Genomic DNA, 26490 nt, shown 5'->3' with positions numbered 1-26490 from the left:
TGTTTGCACAACCCCTGGGCAAACACCGCCCGCCACTGAGGGACCCACGCCCCCGGTTTCTAACCCAAAGTCCGACCTCCGAAGGCAGAGATGCTTTTCAGGCCCCGCAACGTACCTCACTTTGGCTCACAGAGGGAACGACTTGCAGGGGAGGGTGGGATGCGGGACAGCCACGACCCCCGCACCACCGTGGCACCGGGCACAAGACGCAGCCCGCCCCCCCCCCCCCCCCCAACCTCCACCGCCCGGCCAGCGACGGACGGGCTGCAAAACCGCACTCCAGGCTCCGCGGGACATCGCAGAGCCGAACGGCGCTCGCCGCCTCTCTCGCTACGAGAGCGCGAGATGAAACGGACATATTTGTATTAGAGCCCGAAATGCAGAAAGCTCCCGTTCCGATCTGCACACCAGCCCCTTGATATTTTTTCCCAGAAGGAAAAACAGAAGATGCTTTCCATAAGCAGACGATTTCAGCAGCTAATTTTACCATCACTTATGGTCGACTTTATGACTAAGATTTCATGCTGACTATATTAATCCTGTCAAATTTCAGAGTGAGAGAGAAATGATACTGTATATTTTATGGCCGCAATAACTTCTAAGCCATTAGACATGCATGCTGACATGAAAGTAATCAAATTGATTTTTTTCCTATTACAATGAAGAACTTTGTATGAGCAAATAGTCTTTCTGGCACAGGAATGAAACCCCAAGAAGCCTGTGCTCACTCAGGAAATTAGGAAATCACCACAAGCCATCGTTCAGAAATTTGGGTGTTCTGCTTACTCACATGTCATTGTCACCAAAGCTGACAGGAACATGTTAGTCAACCAAACGATCGACAAAAGCCAATGTGAGGGATAAGCGGAGGGTTTGGAAGCAACGTTAGATATTGCAGAAGTTGCAGTTAGTTGCTCTCCCAGCATCGAAGGCTCCACCGTGCCGTTTTTAACCTCATCAGGCACACCGAGCCCCTCCACGGGACAGCACCTTGCCGGCCACTTCGTCAGGTGTGGGGTGTACAAGCCAGGAGAGGTCAGAAGTGGTTTAGAGGGCTTCTCAGCTCAAGTCCTGCAGACCTGGAAGGATTAACGGCTATACTAGAGGTGCCAAGACGCAGGGCTGAAGCCGTGCGTGCGTGTGGATGCCGAGGCAGCAGTAAATGAGAAAGCCCGTGTGCCAGAAGGTCAGCTGAGAAAACCAGCTTCGTTTTCAGCTCAGCCTCTGCTCCCTCCCTCTGCAGAAAGCAGAGAAAGACAGATCATCTAAAAGGATTCTTTAAATGTAAATAGGCCTTAATGACAAATTCCACTTGCTTAGTGCTTCATTGGGTTTTTTAAACCCAACACATACCTACACTTGAAACCAGGAACTTTAAACCTTTGACTTACAGCAACTACCTAAAATTCTAATTTAAAAACCTTTAATTCAACACGTTTGTAAAGTTCTAGAGAAAGTGGGGTCAAAACAGACCCCATGAAGAGCAGGACAAGTCACAGGGCAGAGGTGACAGTCTGGGGCATCCCCCCCGTGTGCGGGACCCCCCGTGCCAGGGCACCCCACGGCCCAGGGTGGCACGGATGCTGCTGGGACAGGCAGGGGCTCTGCAAGCCAGGCCTTGCACGGGAAGGGGGAAGCTGTCCGCGCACCTGCAAGGTGCAAAAACCCGTGAAAACCTGTTTTCTTCCTCTGATCTGTGAGCGCATGTCAGGTGTGAGAGGACAAGACTGGCTGGGCTCAGAATCTGGAAAGACGTGGCAACCAGAAGCAATTAAGCGTAGATAACACGTATAATGGTGTAATAGGCTTACACAGCACCCTGACAGGCGTAGTCACACCTCTTCTATAGCCAACAAAATTTAAGATTTAAAAAAAAAAATTTAAATACGGCTCTCATAGGTTTTTGTACAATATTGATAGCAATCATCAAATAACATCGGATCTTTCACACCAAGTAACTTGACCATAAAAAATCTGCATATGTATGTGCTAAACCTGTCTAAGGCTCAGATGAAGGGGGGGTGTGTATGTATGTGTGTATGTATAGCTTCTTCCGGCTCGAAAAAGAATTGCAGATTTAACATGCATTTAGTTGCAAATCAAAGTGCTTTAACGGCTCTCTATCAAAAAGCCTTATTTTTGGTTTTGTTTTGTTTGTGTTGCTTGGGTCTTTCTAAAACCAAAAAGAACTTCGAAATACAAAACCATAAACCCACAGCTGCATGGATCACCTAAACCAAGACTCGCTAAATGCCAGTTTTAGTGCATTCATTAGTCCTACTACACAACGTATTTGTAAAGTCACCGGTGTTGCTGCTGCAGTGAAAATATGCGAGAGGTTTCCATGCATGTTACTAAACAAAATGAACTAACTTTCTGGATCACTTCCACACTTTTTCTTTTCTAATTTAGCTGTAATTCTAATTTAAGGTCTTGCTGCGCACCCATGTAGACGCACTTTGTTATCAATTCCTTACCTTTCAAAACCCGAACCAAACCATCCTGTGACTTTGCCATGATCTCCTTTAGGAGAGGAGAGCTCTGCCCAAGCAGCACTAAGCAAACCTCCCTCTGCCACTTCTTCCAGTGTTTACCGTTCACATATTTTTTACATGAATCCCCTCCCATCACGATCCAGGGAGTTACAGCCCAGCAAGGCATTTATTCCGTCGCCCGCATTCCTTTGCAGTGACTGCAGCACTCAGCACCGTCATCGCTCCCTGCGCGGCTGCAGACACGGAGGGACGGGACGGACGCGGGGTGACACCCGCCAGCCGTGCTGGGGGACAGGGGCAGCTTGGGAGTTCCTGTCGCTACAGCTCCAGCCAGCATCACCTCCCGGAATTAAGAAAGCAGAGTTGGTTTGGGGTGGTTTTTTTTGGTTTGGGGTTTTTTTGTTTCGTCTTGTTTTTTAGACTGCATATAAGCAAACCCTTGACTAACAAAACCCAAGCCAGAGCCCATCCCACCACACTGAGCACCATTAACCAGCGCTCACCAAACGGGTCCCCTCCGCTGCCCCGGTGGTTTATAAGGATCCCACCTTCCAGAGCAAGCGTGGCCCACGTTCCGGCTCGGGATGTGGCGAGCTGCAGCTCCCAGAGGAAGAGGATGAGTCAGTAGGCGTGATGTGAGCCACAGCCCACCATCAGCATCACCTGAACCGCGGCGCTTCAGCCACCCGGTATGAAACAGAGAACCCTTTTAGCCAAATCGTTACAAAATTGTGCTTTAAAGTTATTTCCCAAACCCCCCAAATCCATAGTTTTGCAAAGGTAGGAGAGGTCTCCCGGGAGAGGCGGCGAACAATATCCATGAGTTTCTCATGACCTTACGGAGATTGCCATGACAACACCGCTTCGATCCTCCAAACACGGATATATTCATTTGCACTAGTGTGATTGAGAATAATTAGAGCGAGGTTCCCCGAGCCGGGGAGCCCGGGAGTCACAACCATACGGCGGTTCACAGCAGCGGAGCCCAAGTTTTGAGGGAAGCAGCCTCAAATTTAAATGTAAAAAAGAAAACCAACAACACTCTTTAGAGCCGCGTGACCTAATTCATTATAAAGAATGTCAGTTAGCAAACCTTTTAAATAAAACATTAAGCTAGAGGTAATTTGAAGCCTTGTGGATTTTGTTTTACTCAATTATTTTCTAATGCTTCAACTTCAAGAATAAATATGCAGAAATAAAAAAAAATATACTAAGGGTTCCATTTAATACTTTTTCAAAAGAAATTAAGACATTCACACTAAACCAAAACACCCTCAATTAAGCCGGATTTTTTAATTAAAACTCTTACGTCCTACAAGATTCTTCAAGGTTGTAATATCTGCTTCCACATCCGGGAGCTGGCATCACACCCGCAGAACCCGTGTTATGCATTGGTATAACTTATTTCCAAAACACATACAAATTAAACCCGGTTTGAATATTTTTTTTAAACCCTTGCCCATAATTTACATAACCAGTTGCAATTTTCACTCTGTTTGTTGGGAAGAGTTTCCCTCCAGCAGACACAGAGGCAGCAGAAGGTCCCGCTGGCCTCTGCTTGGGTTTTATTAATGCATGATGGTAAGAACGTGGTTGTAGTGAGGCAGGTAGGAATATGAAACCTGGTGAAGAGCAGCAGAGGATAAAAGCCGCTGTTGATATGCGGGGCCTAATATGAGGTTAATTGGGAAAGGGGGGAAAACAAAGGGAAGAAGCTTGGTGATTAGTGCTGCAAATGCTCTTCCAAGAAATACTACAAAACCCAAAGAAATTCTATTTCTTCATACTGCAGCCCTTCCTAGACCTTGGGCTTACCTACAGAAGGAATAAATTAAAGTCTAAATAATTTCACTCTATTTTAAAAGACTCTGAGGTCTTTCTTCAACCTGGACAAGTTTTCTGAGTGTTTTGCCCCCGCGCTGGACAGGTTCCCAAAGGCGAATACGTGACTCACGTGAAGGGAACAGGGTGCCCTGAACGGGCGCCCAGGCACTCTCCCGGGGGTCCGGGTGCTGCTCGCGACACGACCCAGCTCCGGGCTGGGGTCACACCTCAGCCCGCTTCTCCTGATCTTTGCATTTACAGTCCTTCTCAAAATAAAATAAAAAAACCCAGCTATTTATATGCACGGCTTGCTTTTGGTTTTTTTTTTCCATTTCTTAACTGCTGCAGCAGTTCAATAGAACTAAATTCGCTCTACCCCATCGATAGGGAATATTCCCAGATATATCTCCAACTGGAAATACGAGGGGAACATGGGAAAAGAGAAATCAGTTGCCCAGTGTGAAAGGTAACCCTGCTGTCCTGGCTAAACCCAGCCGTGGGCACGCACGCAGCGGGACCGGCAGAGCCAGCGACGGCAGGGCCCGCAGCGCAGCCCACCCCCGAGGACGAAGCCCACCCAGGACAACCCAAGGAGCGGTCACGGCAGCTCTGCCAGCCCCATGCCCCCCGGGATCTGCAGGGATGGAGGCTCTCAGCGGGATGGCTGCTGGCCACTCCTCAGCCCTTAGTCTGGGATAAGCAAATACAGTCAGAAGGAGGGAGTCCTTGGGAGCGTAGAAGCAAAAAAAAAAAGTTTAGAGCTAAATATTTGATTTTCATTTGGCACCATCGCCATTTTCAACAGGATACCAGAAAGAGGTTTGCAGAAACTTGCTTAACACCGCTCCGCTAGCAAGCCTGCACTATGAAACAGTCAGGAAACAAAGAAACCCAGAAGATAAAAAGACCCCTTTCCGCCACCATGCTTAGAGTAAAACACCTCACTGCTTTGATTCATCCTTCCCTGCAATCTTTAAAAAAGACACTGAAAGTCATCCTTTCCCAGTAGTTCACTCAGTGGTTCCAGCGCGCACCTCCCGGCTCGGCCAGCGGTACGGGGGGGCGAGCGGGATGCCAGGAGGTGCCCAGGGCAGAGGCAACTCTTGTAATCGCCCCCCCCACCGTAATTATCACATCGCAGCCACACCCTGGGGCCACTTCTAGGGTATCAGAAGTTCTCCTTGCGGTGTCTCGCGTTGGCACAAGGCACAAACGGCCGTACCCAGCTGAGCACCGCCGTGCACATCGCACAGATAAATGCCAGGGCGCTCCAACCCGGCTCTCACCGAGGGCTGCTTCTAAAGATCGAAAACTACTGATGAATCTATTTCTCTGCAGCAGAGAATAAACAAGGATTAGTATTCACCCGTTCATAACAGGGAAACCCTGCAGCTAGAGGTGGAGCCAGTCAATGCCTGAACATCCAGTCTAAGTAGCTTGACGAATGCTAACTACGACTTCCAGCTTATTTATCTGATTTGGTTTGATTTTAAAATATTGAGTTATCTACCCAGGCACAGAAAAAAGTCTGAAAATTTCCCATGCTAGTGAAAACTCTCTCTGCCATTTTATGACGCTATAATTCATATATATCTCTGAATATTACTGACTTTGCTCAATCACATTTGTCTTGAGAAATGCCTTAAAAAAAAAATCAGAACAAAGGCTACAGTTTTTCAAAATTATCTTAAGCGCCTGAAAAATGGGGTTCTAGTGTGAATACGCCTTTGCAACTCTGACTGCGATCCGCAGCCTGTAAATATTTTAGTCATTTAAGCCAGTTACAATATTTATTAGGGTCTGGTTTTGTCAATCAGTCTATAATAAGAGCAGAACAGCAGACACCTATGAAACAATCCCCTCCATTTGAGTACAGTCTGGTGTCTGTACTAGGAAGGGGCAGCTCTGAGCTGATACAACCAGCTTCTAACAAAAATAAAAAAAAAAATTTTTAAATGGAGGAGTGATGAAGGCAGTGGCAAAATCCACAGCGACTTCAGCCGGGGCCAGGAGCTCCTCCGGGAACGTGCTGATGCTCAGAGAAACCCAAAGAAGCCGCCAAGGCTGGAGCGCCTCGGGGCAGGCCCACCCGTCCCACCGCAGGCGTCCGTGGTCCGGCACCCCGGCAGCACCCCTCATTCAGGATGGTTTTACTGGTACCAGCGGTACAGAGCCGTAACAGTGCAATAAATGCCTAATATTGGACGTTCGGGGAGTCTGACGCTGCTAAGTGTATTTAAGTCGGGTACCTACAAGCCGCCGCTCATGGCGGAGGCGATGCTGCGCACCCCTGCCCGCGGGAAACATGAGACACACCGCCAAATAATTTCAGAGAGCAACGAATAACTGAAAACTAACAGAGCCCATAGTGCCGATCCGTATGGATTTGAAACAATGATCTAAACGTGAAAAGCCTCCCTGTCTATTCCTGAACCCATGAGGTACAATATTCTCTCCCCCCACAACCCAGCCCTCATTTTAAAATTCATCCTTTATCAGCTTGAGTTGAGAAAATCCAGTAGAAAGGCACAAATGGATTGTGCTAGTAAGCAGAAAAACTGTTACATCTTCTGAATGTAATTTTGCCAAAAGCCTCTGCACAATTTTTTTTGTCACGCTTTGCATTATGAAGGAAATTTCTTTTTAGAAGAACAGGAGAATGATTTGCATAATATTCTTTGCAAGTTAATATCAGCCTCTGATAATGATCTCTGCATAATGCAAAAACGTTTGAGAAGACTGTTACAACACTAAGTAATCATATTTTAAATTATGTTTCCCTTTATAGAAAGGTGTTGCAAAAACACACAGACATGAAATCTGTCTGTTGAAGTCCCAAGAACCACCTGACCATCTTCCCACTATTCTACTGTTACAGATTGCAACACTGCCTTTCAAAATCTTACAAAACAAATTACGCTGCAACAGTCTGGCTTCACAGAAGGCAGAGCTTTTTCCTGTGCTGATGCTCCAGCACATTACATTTCACAAGAGCTTCTGATGTACTGCGCAAGTTAAGCAAGGACCTAGAAATTAAGACGTGATACAATTAGACGTACCGCAGCGATTAAGGTGGATTCTCCCCTCCACACTCGCACCAAGCCACACCACGCTGCCGAGCCGCGAGGTGACACCGAGGGGAGGTGGCATACCCTAGTTGCCACCAGGTACACTGGCGGCACCGGTTTACCTGGGCAGCTTCTTTTGCCCGGTTGGCTGCGGAGCCATTTACAGCGCGCTGGGAATTCAGACCGTGCCACCGCTGCCATGCCCCCACCACGCGAGAAGGCGTCCCCTCCGGCAGCCAGCAATCTTCCCGAAATCTCGCCGAGGGATTAGGTGTTGTCTGACGCAGTCATGAGATCTCCATCTCTGCTAACGCCATCATTCATGCCTAATTAAGTCGGGAACTAAACATAAAAAGAGAGGTCCAGGAGGAAGCCATTTATACCGGCATGCTGAGCAGCATCCTATGAGATGTGGGCACCAACTATTTCCCTCAACCCATCTCAAACGGGGGATGTGGGTGGGAAGCTAATGCACTTGGATATTGAATGCTTAATATGTCACTAAGACTTAACAACCACAACCGAGTAGTTTAAACCTGAGCTAGCCTTCCCCCAACTAAAATAAAACTGCAAAAAGAATTCAGAGAGGTTCTTGCGACAGCCCTTGCACGAGGCAATAAAATACAGGAGTCGTACACTTCAATGAAGCAAAGAAAGACAACACGTTCAGACCAACCTATTTCTCATCACACAAATGATTTGGAGGAAAGCATGAGGCAGGATCCACGGCGTAGGCTGTGCTCCCGAGAGCATTGCCACGCACTGCCAACACCGGTATGTGCCCCAGAAAGCAAGTGTCCCCAAGCCTCTGCCCATAGCATCCTCAGGACCACAGAGGAAAGTACATATAGTCCAGCTAGCGCTACCCACGTCTCTAACATACACAACAGGGCATCATTCAGCACTGAGGGTGGGTGGTTTTTTTCCCCACCTACAAAACTAAGTCTGAAATTCAAATACCAGATCTGTGCAGTCAAGGCACGGAGAAAATAGCCTCCCGCATGTCAGAGCGAGCTCGGCGAGGCAGTTGTTTCTGCTCAGCTGCTGTACTTGGTACAGAAATCGTAACAGAGGCCTGGGATCGTTCCACTCCCCTACAAGTTCTGCTAACTTGCAGAATTTGTCCAACCACATTCAGCAACAGGCAGGAGAACAACCAGGGTAAGTTCTCAGACCATAGACCGGCTAGAAAGTGTTCAGGGGAGCATCTTCACAGACGCTCATCTCTGGGTGACGTTGGCTGTCGCCGCGTCAGCAGCCCGTGTAACGCTCAGGGGTCTGCGCTGGGCCTTCGGCGCACCGAGTCTCAGCCAGCCGGCTGTACCTACAGGCGCCCTGGCACTGTGGATACAAACCCCTCCGTCTCCCTCCTGCTGCTCAGCGCACCGCGGGGCTGGGCGCTTCTGCAGGGTATTGCCAGGTCCCAGCACACGCCACCTGGAAGCAGCCCAGGCTAATCCTCTAACAATCCTCTGCTCCATCCCATCCTCTCCTTTTCATACCTTGTAATGAGTTTCAAGCAGTCCCTTTGCTACATCTCACCACAGGCTTCCTCAAACGGGTTTGCAAACGCCTTGCCCTGTCACCTCCACAAACACCGACGCTGAACCCGCCAGCAGCATCCTTGTCTCTGTGCTGGAGTCGGGGCATCAGGATCCTCCGCAGCTCCAGAACTCGTATAACGGCGACTGAAATGAAAACCAGCGATGGATGCAACACTGGGAGAAGGGAAAATCAGCAGCTGCCCCAGGCTCTCGTGCTCCAGCGCAGCCCGTGCCCGCGGCCGTGGCACACGCCGAGCGGCAGTACAGGGTCCGGCTGCTGGATGCTGCAGACCTGGTGCTGGGCACAGAACTCGTTACAACTCTGTAATGAGCAGATTTAAAATCAGCTGACTCTGTTTGTGGAGATGCAAACCGTGACCGTGGCGAGGAAGCCTGGCCACCGGCTCGCAGGGGATGCAGTCGCACAGAAAGCCCAGGAAGAGGCGGCCACCCCGCGCACAAAGCCACCACCATCTCCAGCCACATCCAGCCGTGTCTCCAGCAAACTTGCAGAAGAGTCTCGTGAACAGCAGCGTGGGCATGAGTTTGCCCACCTCTCCGAGCACCAGATCAAAACTGGTCCTTCTTCATGATGCTGCAGCACGGTGGGTCCTGGGGTGAAGCCCCTAATGCCCTGACCGCTCAGGGACACCGAGCAACGCAAGCAGCATTGGGAATTCTTTCAAAACTTGCAAGCAAATCTCTGCCTTCCTTCCCCAAACTGACATACCCATCCACACCGGTGGGTGGTACCACCAAACGCAATTCACATGCCCCCTACCCACCTCCTGCGTGCCTGACAGCCTTGACCTGGGCGCCAAGAGGGGAAGCTTCTCCAAAGTCCCCAGCAAACACCGCAGCTGTCGGCACGTGTGCTTGGGGGATCACCAGCGTGTGGGAACCGCCTCGTGAACTGCCTGAATTGAATATTTCTATTCCTAATGCTGCGCGTTGTGTTTTACACAACATTTCTGAGACACAGAGGAGGAGGTTAGGAGCCTGCAGGAGGGTGGGGAGCGGACAGCCAGCTTACCGACCGCCTGCGAGACACCCCAGTCATTTCAACAGCACGTATCCGTGCTGCACAGCCGAGGGAGGCTGCGAGAGCAGGGCTGGCGCTCAGCATTAATTTGTGTTGCTTTATAAATATACTGAACTGCTTTAAAAATCGGTGTGGGGGGAAATACCAGTTTGGCGGTGCGAGGGCTGCATTTGCTTTTCAGGGTGGTATGAAATCATGACTTTGACTATATAAAACCTTCCAAAACAGTAGTAAAGGCTATTGGAGGGGTTTTGTTCTTTAAAAACAATTAAAAAGCAACATGACGTGCTGCAGACAAAACCAGTGGACACGTACCACTGTAGCAGTGCTCTGTATTTTGTTGGTGGCCAAGCAGAATAAATAACGCCAGATGCTCTGCCGAGCTGCGGAGGGGTGCAGGGCCTGAACAGGAGACACTCAGGCTGCAGGTTCTGCTCTGGATGCAGGCCATGAGCGAGGTCTGCCCAGAGCTCATCACGGTGCCAGGCAGGTGATCTCCGAGAGCCTGCAGGAGATCTTTTCTCATCTCTCAGGCAGCAGCTCCCTGCCTTCAAGCCCTTCTGCAGGGGCTGGCTGGCCCAGCAGCGCTCGGGTGAGCACAGGCTGGGTCTTTCTAAAAGTATCCATTGGAGTTTGGTAAAAAAAAATAATTAATGGTGTCGGTAAGGTCCGTGAGCCTCGGTAAAAAACAAACAGCTCTGGGCTATCTGCAGAAAACACCCATCCATGCAGTGCAAGTGCGGCCAGGACTGCTCAGCTCCAAGCCCTGCCGTGCACGCGACTGCTGCCTCCGAGGACACGCAGTGATTTCATCGCTTGGTTCTCCACCCCGTCCGAGCTGCACTGCCCTCACTGTCCCACCGCCCCAGCCTCAGCTCCCTTCCAAAGAGCAAAAAGTTAAGTTCTCCCTTCTGCGTCGTTTCTTGTGCCGAATCCAGATCAGTCAGCAAGTACTGCAGGATACACTTCCCCTAAGGCCACTCACAAACAAGACAACAGCCCGTTTGGGATCTTAAGGGGAAGATAAATGAGGAAACTTCCTAAATTTGCTTGTAAAAATATTCATGAAGGTACCAAGTGGCTTGAGTACCTCCAGCTGCTCTCTGCAGAAGTGCCCACTGACCCCAAGAAATCACACAGGCACTCGTCCAAGCCCACAGCTGAGAAAGGTCTCCAGTGGGAACCTGCATAAGCCCGGGGAGCAGAGCAGACACCAACACAGGTATTACGGACAGTGAGGTATCCACCGACCTCAGCCTCAGCTGTAACGGGCTCTGAGAAGGCAACGGCTCGAGACGCGCCCGGCTCCCGTGCTCTGCTCCAGGCTGGTGCCCGCTGGGGAGCAGAACGGGACAACCCATCACAGGCTCCTCCCCAGATCAGTTCATGAATCTTCAAGGACACAGGGCTAGAAATCTTAATAATGCCATGCAAGGACATAAAAGCTACCCATGTGCTGAAATCAGCGTTGCAATCTGGAAGGAGAAGCGTTGCCACCATTAGGGGGGTCTGAAAACCAACCCAGAGCCCAGCGACCCCAGCTGGCAACATGGGGTCTCTGGCCCTCGCCGCCTGACTCCAGAGTAAGCCAGCCTTGGGCTCGATGCTTATGTTGCAAAACCAAAGCACTACATGTACATTGGCCTCAATCTACATTTTTTACAATTGCACAACAAAAAAAAAAAACCATTAAAAAAACCCCCACTCAACAGGCATCTGAAAGAGAGGTTATAAGATTGCTTGAAATGAGTTGAAATTAAATTCCCACAGATTTTATTGGACTACTCAGATATTGATTCTGGTGTGCTGCTTGCTCAGTTTGTAGCACAGAAAATCACCTTGCCAGAAATCCCACCTGCGTGCTGGGCCAGGAGCACACATTTGGGAATATCTGGGGTTGCTTTGCTTTGCTCCCTCTTCCTACAATTGCCGGCGCACATCAGTAAAATAAGCCAGGAATCTCAAACAGTAATTTCCTTGTTCCCTGCCTGCACGTCTGCCACCATGCTGAGATGGAAGAGCACGGGAAGCCTCGATGCCCACGCAGGAAAAGGATTGTGCAACACAGACGCTGCAGCTCCCGTCTCCATCCCGGGTGGTCGTCTCTCTGGTGGTCGTCACCTGGCTGTGTCTCCGAGGGCTTCTGGAGCCCTTGGGAACCTCCCAGCCCTCCCGCCCTTGGGAATTCCCTCCTCGTGCCGGACCCCCATGCGACCGTAGGATGGGAAGGCAGAGATGGAGGTCGAACACCCCAGGATATTCTGCCGGTCTCATCGTCGCTCTGGTGGGGTGATTTCCCTCCCCATCCCCAAAGGCAGTTTCACTTGACTGGCATAAACGCCGTGGGTTTTGCCCACGAGCACAAAACGGCACCCTGGGCTACGCCCGTGCCAGCAATACGCCCCCAGTTCATCCGCCCGGCGGAGCTGGGACACGGACAGACCACACTCCAGCGAGGTCTCCCCCATCCCTGACAAATACAATGATTTTGGATTCTCATCCCAAATTCTCTCAGGTTATAAATTCACACGATGCCTAAACCCTTGACACAAAACAACAACAGTATAAATTACTTTTTTTTTACCCACATAAAAAGGGAATAAAACAATTAAACTCCAGCCTCTGCTGCGTGTGAATAGCTAGTTCAGAGCTCCAAGAAAGCGCCTCCATCGCCCCGGCTGTCCAACGTCCCAGTGCCTGTGATGAGGTGCCAGCAGCACGCTCTGTGCTTCACAGCTCGCTTCACAAGCCACGAACCCAGGCCCGAGAAACTGCCATCGTTTTCTCCCAAGCCCTGCAGATGCTGCAGCTGAAGCGGGCCTCCCGGCCGACACACCAGCATCCACTCCCTCGGTCGCCTGCCCGCGCAGTAAAGCACCGTGCGACGGCACGGCGAGCTCGGAGGAGAGCAGAGCAGCTGAAAGCTGACAGCTCTGCGACTTCCAAATTTCTATTTAGCTTTTTCTTCTTTTTTTTTTTTAATTTTTTTTAATTCAGGCTTGCGGCATAAACGCAAGCTAGGCTGGTACTCCCCTCCTCCCTCGTCGGGATGTGCTCATCCTTCGCCTTACAGCTCAGCCACTCGCGAGCTGCCTCACTGCCTCGACAGCAGCACACCCCCCCTCTGACCTCGCCAATGCCCGTCCCGGTCCTCGCAAGGCCGGTCGCGCTCTTCACTAAAGGGCCTGCCCTTCCCAGCTCTCCAGCATCCCACAGGAGGTGCGGGAGACGTGAAGCTCTTGGACAGCCCAGGGCAAAGCTCTGGAGGAGGCATCCAGAAGCCAAGCGAGTCTAAGCCTCGAGCCCAGCGGCACAGAGTGTTCTGGACGGGCTGGAGGCTGGGCGAGGCTGGAGCGGCCGAGCGCAGCCCGCGGCCCTGGCGGAGCCGTGGCACGGATCCTGGGAGCTGTCTGATGAGTCAAGAAGTCCCGTTGTTCGATTCACTACACAGCCTATGAATTAGCCAATCCTCCTCTTTCGCCTACCCGGCAGGCTGGGGGCAGGGGGGGCGGACTGGCCCCCATCCAAATATTGTGTAAGCTGCAAAAAAACTATTTTAAAAGAAAGAAAAGCAGTTAATCTGTAGAAATAGCATTTTGGAGGAAAGGGGGAAAGCTGAAGCCATAACGGCAAGCGATTGCTTGCTGTTCTCCCACTCCCTTCCTCCAAGAGCCTTAAAAAGGCTTCCCACCATCCGGCTACGGCCCTTCTCACGTTACACTCGGATAAACCGAAGAGGAGCGTGGTGCTCGCGTCCTGCCCAAGGTCATGGTGACAGCAAGCTGCCGAGGAGCAGCCGAGCCCAGCGGCTCCCGGGGCTCTGCCCCAGCCACCGCCGCCGGCGTCCCGGGGCTGCGGAGCAGCAGTGCATGGGCAAGGCGTGCCCCGGCGGGGAGGGCGCGGGCAGGCGAGCGATGGAGCCACGAGGCTGTGTTCTCTCGGCTTCGTTCCCATGGACCCCCGCGCAGGAAGCCAACGCAACCTTCCCAACTTCTACTTTTTTTAAAAGGCTTTTCTCTCTCCCTCCTCTTCTTCCCCCCAGTTTTTAAAATCCAATTATAGCACGACTCTCTCAGCAGGGGTCAGTGTAGAATAAGAATCGCCCGAGTTAATGGACGTAAGACCAAGAAAGATTAATGCCCAAATGGTTTCAAAAGTTGTATGATGCCGATTTCATTAACATTTTAATTGTAATGTATCTTTTTAATCTTCTTTCACACTAACAGTTTTATATGCTTCAAAAAAGAAAAAACTGCTGACAACAAAAATATCAACATACCAAAATTAACAGACGGAACTGAGTGCTGTAATGGGAACTGAACGACACGCAGAAACCGTGTTAATGATGCATTAAGAGCAGGAATTGTACTCAGGCAAGAGTCAAAAATTCAGCGCTTCAGTTGCACGCCCTGTCTTTGCCTTCCCCAGATTCACCACGACCCCAGAGGTGTGTCTTTCGGCGGGGTCGTGCTGGAGCTATGACCCAGGCAGCATTACCAAATGCATGCATAGATTTATCCCAAAAAAGTGGGCTTTAAGCCTGGCAATTCATCTAATTTAATCAGGGTGATACACCGGAGCAGCGGATTCACAGGAGGCTTCTGCTGCTGTTGTCCATCACCCTCTTACTGAAAGGCACCGCCGCTGCCGTCACGGCTCTGCGGGCTCAGGTACCGTGGCCACAGCAGCCCTCACAGACGTGAAAGATGCAGTTACAACCAACGCACGAAATTCTATTTTACTTCTTAATTAGAAGACAATTAAACCTAAGCAGTAATGTTTCATTAAGCATGGGCATGTATTGATGAAGTTAGCAAGTATAATCGGAGGGATGCACAAAAGGGGAAGGTAATTGCACAGCAGCCAGATGAAGTTTCAAACAACTTTTCTTTGTAGAAATAAGTGAGCGACACAGATGCTTTCACCCGCCTGTGAGGCTGGGCTGCAGCTATAGGAGCGATGCAGAAACCGCAGCGTTTTACTTCACAGTCCATCAAAATTCATTAGAAGGGAGAAGATCTAGTCAGAGGGATGTAAATCCTCCACACAGTCGTTAGCAAACCATAAAACCCCAAGTTTGCAATGAAAGCGTGATTCCAACCATAACTATAACTGAACATAGCCAAAAAGCACATTATCCTACTCAGATTTAGTCCTATGAAGGTCACTACAGCCGGTGCAGCATTGAGGCCGGCTTCCAGTGAAGGGGCACCTATAAATTGGGGATACCCCTCTCTGTGGGAATTCCGTCCCAGCGGGATCTCAGCCACGAGCTTCGCATCCAAGAGAAGAGCCTTTCCCCAGGAGGGGTCCGCGGTGCACCAGGGCAGATCCCGTCCCGCCAGAGGTCTCCCGCCCAACACTGGCCAGGCCCATCAGCCTCTTCCCTTGGAAATCAAGGGATTTTAACCACCTTCACATGTCTAAAACCTCACTCCCCATGTCTTTTGGGCACCCGCCCATTGCCTTCTGCACGCCTTGAAACGCCAACCCTTTACTGATACACCTGCGCGTTACAGCTCTAAGCAGCATCAGCCCCTCACAGCGTAGCGCCCCGGAAAGCACCGAGCACCGGAACATTACCGCTCCTTTGCCATGTCATCACTAAACAGCATCTTCCACCACATCTCTGCAAGGAATCACGTTATTTCCAAGCCTAACCCTGTTTTCCTAATGCTTCGTATGATCAGAGCGTAAATGTTTGTCCTATGACAGAGAGAGCTGGCATGTAAAACACGTACCCCCGCACAACATATAGAGAGAGATATATATATACCCGAGGCTGCCATATGCTTCCCCAGTGGATATCATGACAGGAACGCACGCGTGGAGCCGAGCCAGCGCTGGCACCCGAACACAGGACCCTTTCCACACAACCGCTCTGCCACCGAGCCCACGAGCCTGAGTAAGCAGAAGCTCGGTCACATTTAACTTGCAATTCTTCGCACACGCTATTCTTCACCGCGCTGCCGGAATTCGGTCTCCAGACACCCAGGGATGGAAAACATCTGGCTCCTCTCCCCAGATCGATAGATCCAGAAGAGCCCTGATTGCTACAAATGAGATGCTGCAAAGAAAAGAGGATTTTTCTTCCCCTGTTTTTGCAAGTGATTAATAGATCCTGATATTGGCTTTATTGCTGTGGGGGCGACACCGGGAGGTGAGGTATTTAATCTCATCCCAGTGACTATATATGGTCACTCTGATGGAGTCACCTCCCTCCCCTCACGCTCCGCTGCCCTTCGCTCCTGGCACTGGCCGCTGAAGCAAACCGGCAGTGCTTGGGCACGGCGCCGGCGAGCCAGAAGTCAGCAGACTCCCCACGTTACTATGCTCTCACTCCCCCTTTCCCTATTTTTTTTGGCTTTTGAAGATCTTAAACTGGGAGGAAAAGAGAGAGAATACAGAAACACTCAGGAGAAAAAAAAAAAAACAACAAACCATTTTAAGAATACTTTATAGAGAATAGTTGCACGGGGGAAAAAAAACCCTGTCAAGTTATTTGTTTAAATGTACAGTTCATAATCACTTCGAAGTTTTGTAAAAAAAATAAAATCAATCTTTTTGTGAAAAGTATATCAATTTATTCAGCCCACACACCCCAGGCTGTTATTGGAGGGTAGTTTGCGGCTGCCGAAGCAGTAGCAGCGGTTTCTGCCCCCCCCACATCCACCCACCTAAGGGAAAAAATGCACTAAAATTTTTGTGTTCTACTTCCTAAGAAGACAAATATGTACTTGACATGCAAATTCTTCTTAAAAACTCTGATGTGACGACCTCAAACAAGACCGAAGCCAAACCGCGACGCCTGCGAACAGCCCCGGGAACACATACAGCACAAAACGCACGCCAAGTGCTATTTATCTTCATTTCACCCCATTGAGCCGCGAGCTTTCGGAGGGTCTCGGTCACCGCACCAGACAAATAATTGCTGTCGTCACCACCGGCCCCAACGCCTCCTCCGGCGAGGAGCTGGTGGCGTGTACAGGCTGCAAATACCAGCCCCCCATCCCTCCCCGTCCGTCAGTCCATCCGCAGGGCAGCCTCTGCCCCAGCTGAATCCGGGGATGAGGAAGAGCGTGGTACCCTTAAGCGGGCTGAAACCCCCTGCTAGGGAGAAGGAGGAAGAAGCTCCACACGCTCCTTCCCTCATCCAAGGCTCTACGTGGCAGGCTCTGTCCCAGCAGTCCGATTTTTATTACCTCCGTCCCCATTTAGGAGTAACCACATGACAAAACCGAGCGCAATCCTGCGCAGCGGAGCTCGCCCGGGGATCGTGCCTCCCTCCCTGGGGTCGCAGCGTTTTAGCAAGTTTTCCCTTAACAGCAGCATTTACGGATACAAAGACTGGAAGATTTAAATTTTTTTTTTTTTAATTTCTGTTCTGCCTCCAAACATTTGCTTAAAAACAAGTTGAACTTAAAAAAAAAAAAGCCAACGCTAATGAATCACAGTTCCTAGCAAATGAGCAATTGCAGTTGACACAATGAATTATGCCTGAAGCAAGCTGGGAAACATATTTTGCAAATGATCTCATCCACAGGCAAACCTGGCATGACACTTGATTTGCTAAAAAAGACACAAAGCCTGTCAAAATTCCTGTCACTTCGCAAATAAAGTCAGGTAGAGAAAACCAACAGCCTCACCCTCTTTTGAGCATGCTTCACCTGCTTCTCAGTTGCTCTACAGGCTTGGTTTAAAAAAGATAAATTAAAAACACACCCCCCACGACACCCGTTTTAGGTGTGCCCATCCCAGGTGGGTGCTGAGGGCTATGGGATCCGCTTCCACTTCCCCAGATGAAGAAGAGCTGGGCTGGGAGGCGGCTCTTCGGATGGCAAACGGGGCTCAGGCTCGATTTGAAGGCTAATTGCAGCAGGACACAATGCTCTCTCTGGCCATTAAGTATGGCAGGGAACTTACAATTCTGTTTAATTTCCTCCAGCTGAATGCCTGTATTTTATTTCTTCCATTGCATTCAACTAAACTCAAAGAAATGTAGGAAAAGAAGGAAAAAAAAATAAAAAAGGCGATTAAAGTGCAGCCCTCCCCTGCTCCTCGGCATCCCCGAAGCTCTCCAGGACCTGGTCCTTTGAATCCAGCACAGCCCACCCGATTTCCCCACCTAAAAAGCTGGCTGGCTCAGAAAACCTGGGAAAATACAAACCCATGGCTGAAGGCTCCTTCTAACCGCATTTTTGTCAGGCCTGAGTATTTTTAAACACAGGCATCGCTCAGAGCAAAGCGAGAGCGGAGTCGCTTTGCCCCAACCGGCGCCGTCCTTCCCCGCGCGCCCCAGAGCCACGCACCAGCTCAAGCACCGGCACGTCAATAAAGCCAGCTCCCGGCTCCAGCACAGCCCTGCAGAGCTCCGCGGCCCGGCGTGAGCCTCCGGAAGGCCTGCCACGGAAAGCGGACTGTACAAGAAGACAGTCTAAAATAAATATTTCCACTCCAAGGGGAGATGGTTTGCATCCCCCGGGGCAGGTAGGCACACGCCAGCCAGGGGGATTCTCTGAAGCAAACGCGGATCTCGCCGAGTCGAGCGGCGTCTCGCGGGAGATTTCTTGGCGCTTCTTCCCCAAGCGCCGACCGGCAAGGCCACCTCGTGCCTGCTGGCGCCTCGGCTTGGGATTCGTACCAAAATCTAGTCCAGAGAGGGCTTACCCGGGCTTTACAGGCCCGTTCCTTCATGTTGAAGGAGAGGGGAGTCTCCTTTCTGGACCTCCTGGCAATGTGGATGCTCTACGCCTCCCCGGACCAGCGGCACAACCGCCCCGCGGTGACGCTGACCTGGCGCCAGCACCTGGCGAGAGGAACCGAAACCTGCCCCCCTGCCCCAAATCCAAGGAGAATCCCTCAGGAAAGCACAGAGTTACGGCTCAGTGAAGGAAAAGGCTTTCACATTACAAGAGGGCACCAAAAACATCACTTCCAGAAGAACAAGATAGAGCATCAAGGCACAAGTCTTAAATAGAGGTGTCCATCTTCTAGGAGCAAAGGAGGACTCCAGGGAACACCGCGAGGAGACCCAAACAACCCAAACCAACCGGTGCCGGCAGCTCCGGACCGCGGCGAGCGCACCGCGCGCCCCAGCTCGCGCCCGAAAGGGAAGGTTTCCCCAGGGACTGGTTCTTGGCCAGCGGAGAAAGCGCCCGAAGGGCGAGTGCCCAGGGAGGGGGTCGGAGGCTGGGAACCGACGGCACAGCCTGGCCAACGCACAGATCGCACGTTTCGCTCCAGCGGGTCCCTCCGGCCGACGCGGGGACGTCCTGCCTGGGCGCTACTGACTCGCATTATTCCGCAAGCCTTGGAAGTTTTCTCAGACAAATTTTAAGTTCTATAAATCCATCCCCCACCCATTAACGTTCGAACATTACACTGCTCTCCCATGAAGCCTTAACTATAAGGCCACTCCAGGAGGAAGAACCCCAAACCCTCAGTACTTACAGCCACAGAAGGACATTTATTCTCAGGAGGAGGAGGAAAAGATCCCTAATTGTTTTCTATGTGCTGCTGACTTCAGATCAAACTGTTATTACCTCCATTATCCACACCTTGAGGTCACAGACTTATTGTCCTAGGCTGGGCAAACAACATCAATTCAGCTAATAAGGAAAGGCTCAGCTTTATTCTTTTTAGTCAAAGGGTTTTATTTAATAGCAGGCTATGAATAAGGCAGGTAATTTGGGTTTAGCTGTGCTCAAACGCCACCCTTTTTGAGCGGGACCGGTCAAAAACCAGGGACCCCACGGGGTTTGCGGAGCTGCTGCCGGACCGGCCGCGGCTACCACCGCCGAGGAGTCAAGGTACCACCGAGAGGGCGGCAATCACGGCGCTTTTGTTTACCGATTTCAACTTCTCCTACTGTTTAATATTTCAGCTGGAGAAGGTAAACCGGCAACGCCAGCCCCTCAATTACGCGGGGCGCGAGGCAAACATTTGGCAGGCACGAAGCGCATCAAGCTGCCCGAAGCACACATCAAGCTGCCCGCAACCTCGCAAATGCCTCCTGAAAGGGGTGGGGGGGGAATAAATAAAAGGGAATATTTAAATTAACGGCCCAGCGGGTAATGGAGACAGCTGGAAGCGATCCTGCCCTTTGCTGTCGGTCGGTACGGGTGAGCCCGGCGGAGCGCGGCACGCGATGTACCGCTGTCGTTTTTATTTTCCTACAGCAGGGAAGATGTTTGGAGAAGTCCTTGAGCACAGCAAACGCACTTTAACTACAGCAGGCTGCAGACTGCAGCAGGCAGGGGAACGCGCCGGCGCTCGCGAGGCGCTTACCCAATAAAATCCCAACCGCTTACCCCAATTTTTCCCTTGCTTAGACACCCAGGAGCAGACGAGCACCCAGCCCCCTCGCTGACATGCAGGTCCGGCGTGCTGGGATGGGGGAACGGCCGCCCGTCCCACGGCGAACCCCCGGCCGCAGCCACGCCAGGAGGGTGCCGGCCACCCCAACGACCTCGGGGATTCTTCCTGAACTCCAAATTTAGGCGTTTGGCCGGGTTTTGGGGGTTAATATCTCCCCTTTCACGGTGTTTTTCTCCCCTGGGAGAGAAAGTACGAGCCTGCGCCTGCATTTAGCTATTAAAAAAATCAAACATCCAGCCAGCCCCGCAGCCTCTTCAGAAAGGTATTTCTAATAATAACCCGATTTTCCACATTCGTGCAAGGCTTCAAAACACGGCAGGAACTAACCCACTTCATCCCCAAACCCCAATTCCCACGGGGGGGGGGGGGGGGCGATGGCACCCCGGGGCACCCCTTCCTCCCCCCCCCCCCCCGCCCCAAACCACCCCGCCGCACCCCGCTTTGGCTGAGCCCCCCCCCCACCCCGGCCACCGCAGCGGGATAAGGGAGGATTGAAGATTAAAGGCGCGATGTGCGTCTCCCCCCCCCCCCCCCCCCCCCCCCAATAAAAAAGGGGGAGCTGAGGCGTGTTTGTGTGTTGCAGAGCTTTCCCCGAGTTTGAATATTTGGGGGGGGGGGGGGGGGGGGGGGGTGTACTTATGGATATCTAGAGGGGGGCGGGGCGGGGCGGGCGCCCGCAGCGGGGCCCCCCCCGCCCCCCCGCCCCGCCGGGGCCCCGGGGGCGGCCGCGGCGCTCACCTGCGGGGCGCCGGCCCCCGAGGCTGCCCTGGGCCTAGCGGCGGCCGGTGCCGCGGTCCCGCGGCGGCAGCAGGAAGTGATTCCAGCCGCTCCTCACATGGACTTTCCCTGACCTCGCCCAGCAGCGCCGGCAGCCGCGGCCGCCGCAGAGAGCCGGCCCCGCCGGGAGCGGGCGGGGCGGGGCGGGGCGGGGCGGGGCGGGGGCGGGGCCGGCCCTCCCCCCCTCCCCCCCCCCCCCCGCGCACGCACCGCGGCGGCGGGACCGCGCGGGGGAGGGACGCGCGCGCCCCCCCGGGACCCGCCGGGACCCGCCGGGACCCCCGCACCCCCCCGGCCCCGGCCCCGGCCCCGCGCGGAGGGACACGGGCCGGGCACGGCGGGGAGAGCCTCCTCCCATTTCTGTTGTATCTTATTTGTTTTATTTTTCTTTTATTTCATCTTATTTTTTGTTCAGTTTTATTGCTTTATTAAGTTTTATGGTTTGTTTCATTTTATTTTTCATTTTATTATTTCTTAGTTCTTTTTAATTATTGTATTTCTTTTTAACTTTATTTAATTTTCTTACTTTTCACTTAATTTTATTATTTTTATTTATTTTATTTACTTTCCTTTTATTCAATTATTTACATTTTTTCATTTTATAATTTCTTTTTGCCTTGTTTTTTTTAATTTCTTATTTCATTTTATTATTTTTCACCTGACTTTATTATTTTTATTTACTGTTATTTTATTATTATAATTTTTAAATTTTATTCTTCCTTTCTGTCTCTTTATTTGTCATTCCATGTTATTATTTTACATTTTCATTTCGTTATTTTATTTTATTTTACTTTATCTTATTTTATTTTACTTTATTTTATTTTATTTTATTTTATCCTATTTTATTTTATTTTATTTTTTTTACAATACAATAGAACAGTAGTTCAGTTGCAAGGGACCTACAGTCACCATCTAGACCAACCACCTTATTGTTTCATTTTATTACTTCATTTTGTTATTTCATTTTTCTTGGTGTTTTGGGGGTTTTTTTAACATTTATTTATTCCCTCCGGGATGGCACTGGAGCCGGCGGAGCCCCCCAGGGCCCCACCCCACCTCCCCGCTGACAGCGCGCCGTGGGCTGCCGTCCCGCCTGGGCCCCGCCGGGCCCGGCCGCCTTCGCGGGCGCCTCCCGGGTGGGGGCGGTGGGGGTGCCCGGGCGCTGGGGTGGGTGAGGCGGGGGGGGGTGGCCGGGCACCCGCAGCCCCACGCGACAGCGGTTACGCAGGCCGGGGCGCGCCGCGCTGGACGTGCCTGTGCGTCCTCGAGCGTCCCAGCCCAAGGCCTCGCTTTCGCCCCAAATTTAAGTAATCTCAGAATCTTGCCTGAAACGGTGAATGACGTCACCTGGCAGCTGCGTCACGCGGCTTTCCCGGTGCCCAGCACCCCAGCAACATCCCCAGCACCCGGTCCAACAGGAGGCACCTTCACCCGTCCCTCTCAAAGGTTCCTTCAGAGTCTTCACTAGGGACAGAGAAGACGAGCCAAGGGGGGTGGAAGTTCTCATTTCCCGAGCAAACCCCTCTCGGTGCCGCCCCGGGACCCAGCGACGACGCGAAAACCCAGACGACGCGTTGGGCAGAGCCCCCGGGGGGGCAGCGGCGGGTTCCGGGCCCCCGCGTCCCCGTTGGCGTTCCCAGCCCACCCCGCCGAGCTATCTCCTGCGCCTGCAGCTCCCCCGGTTTATTAAAGCCAACCGAGTGGTTTTCCAGCCCCTTATCTCTTTTATTTGTGCAATTAATGAGATCTCGCCGCCTCCGCCTTCTCGCCTCCGTTTGCTGCTGCCTGGGCGGTCGCCAGAGTCAGTTCAGCAAACAGTTACTCACTCGGGCCCAGGTTTTACAAACTCGGTGCATAGGCTGAGCTTTGCGCGTTGGCGAGGGGACGGCTCCGAGGGCACGGGGCATCACCGAGTCCCACGGGCTGCGTCCCGAGGGATTCCGCGTCCCGAGGGATTCTGCTTGGAGTCACCGTGCGCAGGAGCCGCTCTGCTCAGGGAGGGACGCGCGAGCTGCAGGGTGAGGCAGGGTGAAGGGTGTCCTTTAGATTTAAACCCTTGAAGTCGATCAGGAGATCGGCTCCCGATCAGGCTGCGGGCTGGCTGGGGTGGCTCGCGGCTGCGGGGGCTCCGGCAGCCCTCCTCCACCACCCGCCGCACATGGTGGGCACGGAGGGGAGCCCACGGCGGCACCAAGCTCCCGTTCCCAGCGAAACCCAGGGGAGTTGTGGTTTTTGATGGTCTTGCAGCGCAGATTTTAATGTCGGAGGAAGATGTTCCCCCGCAAACGGAGCCCCGTGCTGCCCCCAGCTCCACTCTCCTCCGTACCCGTCTTCTGCCATAAAAAGCCTTTCCAGCATTACCCACAAAAGCCGAATTACCTGAGGTGGGACTGCTCGAAACTTGTGGGCAAAATTTCATTCCAAATTTCATCCTACAGCCTAAAAAGAAAAAAAAAATTTCCTTTCTTGCTTCTCTAAGCCCGAAATATTTCAACCAGCGAACCTATTTGCACGATTAAAGCGCGCAGTGTTAGCCCTACGTCTTCTAAATAAATTTCAAAGGAATAACAAAAAAATCTCTTTAAAGCACGAGCCTCTCTCTGTCTGTTTTGCAGGCAAGATTGTGTCAGAACTTCTTTGAATCTGGAAGTTTCTTTTCTCTCGCACTCCCGAACATTTATCATTTCGAGGCTGCCTTAAAAATCTGCAGCAAAATATCCCCATATTTTAAAAATCAACGTTGGATGCCTAGAACTGCTCAAGGCTGAGGAATTTCATTAGCACTTGACACTTTAAAAAACAGTGCCAGGTCAGGACAAGCACATTTTCTTTGCTGCACAAGATAAAATTGGGGTTTTTTTAGAAATGATGCATGGGAAATATGTCCCAAAACTGCATTCTGAGCTAGAACACTCGCACTACCCTCACAGTGTGACGTTCCCCGCTCCCCTCCCTTGGTTTTCACTGGAGCATCTCAACATGATGCTACGAACCCTTCAGCACCCGCACGGACACCCACTCGCCATTTCACAGAGAAGGGAATTGGGCAACGGTGGCCCATTTGGCCACTTTCTGGACAGAGGGAGCCGCTGAGTCTCATTCCCGTGAAAATATGTGAAATATGGGAAATATCTCCTGCAAGGAAAAATGTTTTCACTGCAAGAGTGGTCGGGCGTTGGAACAGGCTGCCCAGAGAGGTGGGGGTGTCGCCATCCCTGGGGGGGTTCAAACAGCGTGTAGACGTGGCACCTGGGGACATGGTTTAGGAGGCCTGGGGGTGTTGGGTTGGTGGTTGGACTTGATGACCTTAGAGGTCTTTTCCAACCCTAACGATTCCGTGATTCTCTGACTCTAAGAGCTCCCCTATCGCAGGAGATGCTCCGGGTGTGCCCGGCTGGACACCACATCCACCTCCTGGGGCCGGAGCACTGCTCCTTGGGGGCGAACACCCTGGGGGGACAGCCAGCACTGTCCCTTTGTCCCTCCTTGAGGGACCACAGCTCACATCAGAGCATCACCGTGTTGCAGATGACGTGGGGACGCGACTGGAGTAACTCGCATTGCCCCGGGACGCTTCATTTACTGGCTATGTTTTCCAGCAGAGCTCAGGCTCAGCTCAGGGGTGGGAGTCGGTGGTGTGGATTTCGGAAGCCCCCTGCACCTCTCCAAGCTTCACGGGACATCCAGCCACCTCCTGTTCTTCCCTAAGTGCTTAAGCGGGACAGAAAACCGGAGCTCCGTGACTTGCCCGGGGCCTCCCCCATCTCTGAGAGAGCAGAAAGCCTGCTAATGCTTCAGCCAAGAGAGCATCTTCCCTGCCTTCAGTCATGGACATTTTAAAAATGTTCTGTGATGGGGAAAGGAACATTTCTTAAGTACCATTTGATGTCTCAGAATGGCTCCAGGGCTACAGAAAACATGTTTATTTACTACTATTCTGATTTTAATGCAAAAGATTGGTTCAGCGACTAAAGGAAACAAAACAGGCAACGTTTTCCATAATGTCTGCAAAGTGTTCTCGGGCTGACAAAAAGATTTTCTTTCTCTCTCTCTTCCCTGCATTTTTTTTTAAAATCTAGCACTTCAAATTGAAGAATGGCTCGAGGGCTGAAGAAATCACTTGATAAAATACCCAACATTTACATCCTTGCAGGAGAAAAGCTAACTTTTTTCTTTTTTTTTTCATCTGAACAGTAGTTTAGCGAAGCAGAAGAAACAATTCTGCAGTATCCCGCGTCCGTTTAACCCTCTGGCTGCAGCTCTTCAGCTAAACATTTGCTGTTCAGTGCAAAGCTTTAGAGATTTTGTTCCTTCTCCAAATTCCGGGCTCGGAGAACACTGAAGATGGTTAAAATACCCTTTGCATCTTGCCTCCCAGTTGTATTTCTGAGCGCTTGCGTGAGGGAGCCGGCCTGGCTGGGTACGGGGCTGGAAGGGACCCCACGGCAAAGCACCACCGCACCCATCGCTGATGAAACCAGCGAGCAGAGGACACGTCTATTTTGTGCAGAGACGTGACTTTCCAGCAAACTCAGTAACGAAGAAGACCTGCAAGATCTTTCTGATCCTCCTGCCTCCAGCCGCGCCGCCGCGGGGATGGCCGTCGGTGCGGCCGAGGCGTGCCCCGGCCCAGGCTGGGCTGCTCCCCAGCGCTTCGTGGCTGCGGGAATCACCGCGCACGCAGAGCACAGCAGCTCCGGGCTGGAAGGGGATGTTGGAAAAAATGCCAAAATTAAGAAGTCTGCCTGAGAGAGTCATGTTTCTGAAGCAAACCTTCAGAGGACTTTGCAGAGCAGATCAGTTGTCGTATTAGAATGAATATTTTTGTAACTGGGACAGTTTTCTTTGGAGGTAGAAACAGTATTAGCTACCTAGTCCCACACATGCAACGGATATTTGCATTGTGCTGTGAACTACAAGGCAATCTGGTAGGGAGAGAAAATTACCTGCTACCAGAAACCTTTGCTTTGATGGTACATTTAGCGAACACTTCAGCGTAATTGGTATTCATAGGAGAGAGGAGGGGACGCAGCAGCTATATTACAGCCGTGTAAAGTTCATGGGGATTAACATGCCATCATGAATAGCAGCAAATGACAACACAAAATGTATCAAAACCCCTCATTTACATACTTGATTTATTTATGGCAGAGGGATTTGCCTTTTCCTCTCCCCGCCATACCAGCCAAGTGAACTTTGCCAGGCGATGGTTTGCTTGTTGTGCTCCAGCCCGAAAGAATAGAGACAATCTTTAATGTCCTTGTACAAAACTAAAACACTGTAAGTGAGGAAAAGAGTTGGTTCCTTGGGGGATTTGTTGTGGTCAGTGTCGCAGAGCTGAGTGGGGTGGGAGGATACATAGG

General features: G+C 51.5%; 1 protein-coding gene across 2 annotated transcripts in view; it reads right to left on the bottom strand.

Annotated features, from left to right (window-relative positions):
- Positions 1-21257, bottom strand: part of NACC2 (NACC family member 2) — a 64628-nt gene extending 43371 nt beyond the window's left edge. The window contains exon 1 of one of the 2 annotated variants that reach the window (XM_075112187.1): positions 21089-21257. The gene's annotated coding sequence lies outside the window, so the exon portion shown is untranslated. Of the gene's footprint in view, positions 1-8889; positions 9024-21088 lie in introns of those variants that run through there. The other variant, XM_075112191.1, reaches the window with a different exon arrangement.
- Between the last annotated feature and the right edge of the window lie 5233 nt (positions 21258-26490).

Source organism: Phalacrocorax aristotelis, chromosome 17, assembly GCF_949628215.1.
Source record: "Phalacrocorax aristotelis chromosome 17, bGulAri2.1, whole genome shotgun sequence".
NCBI lineage: Eukaryota > Metazoa > Chordata > Aves > Suliformes > Phalacrocoracidae > Phalacrocorax > Phalacrocorax aristotelis.
This window is presented reverse-complemented; position numbering and strand designations above follow the sequence as displayed.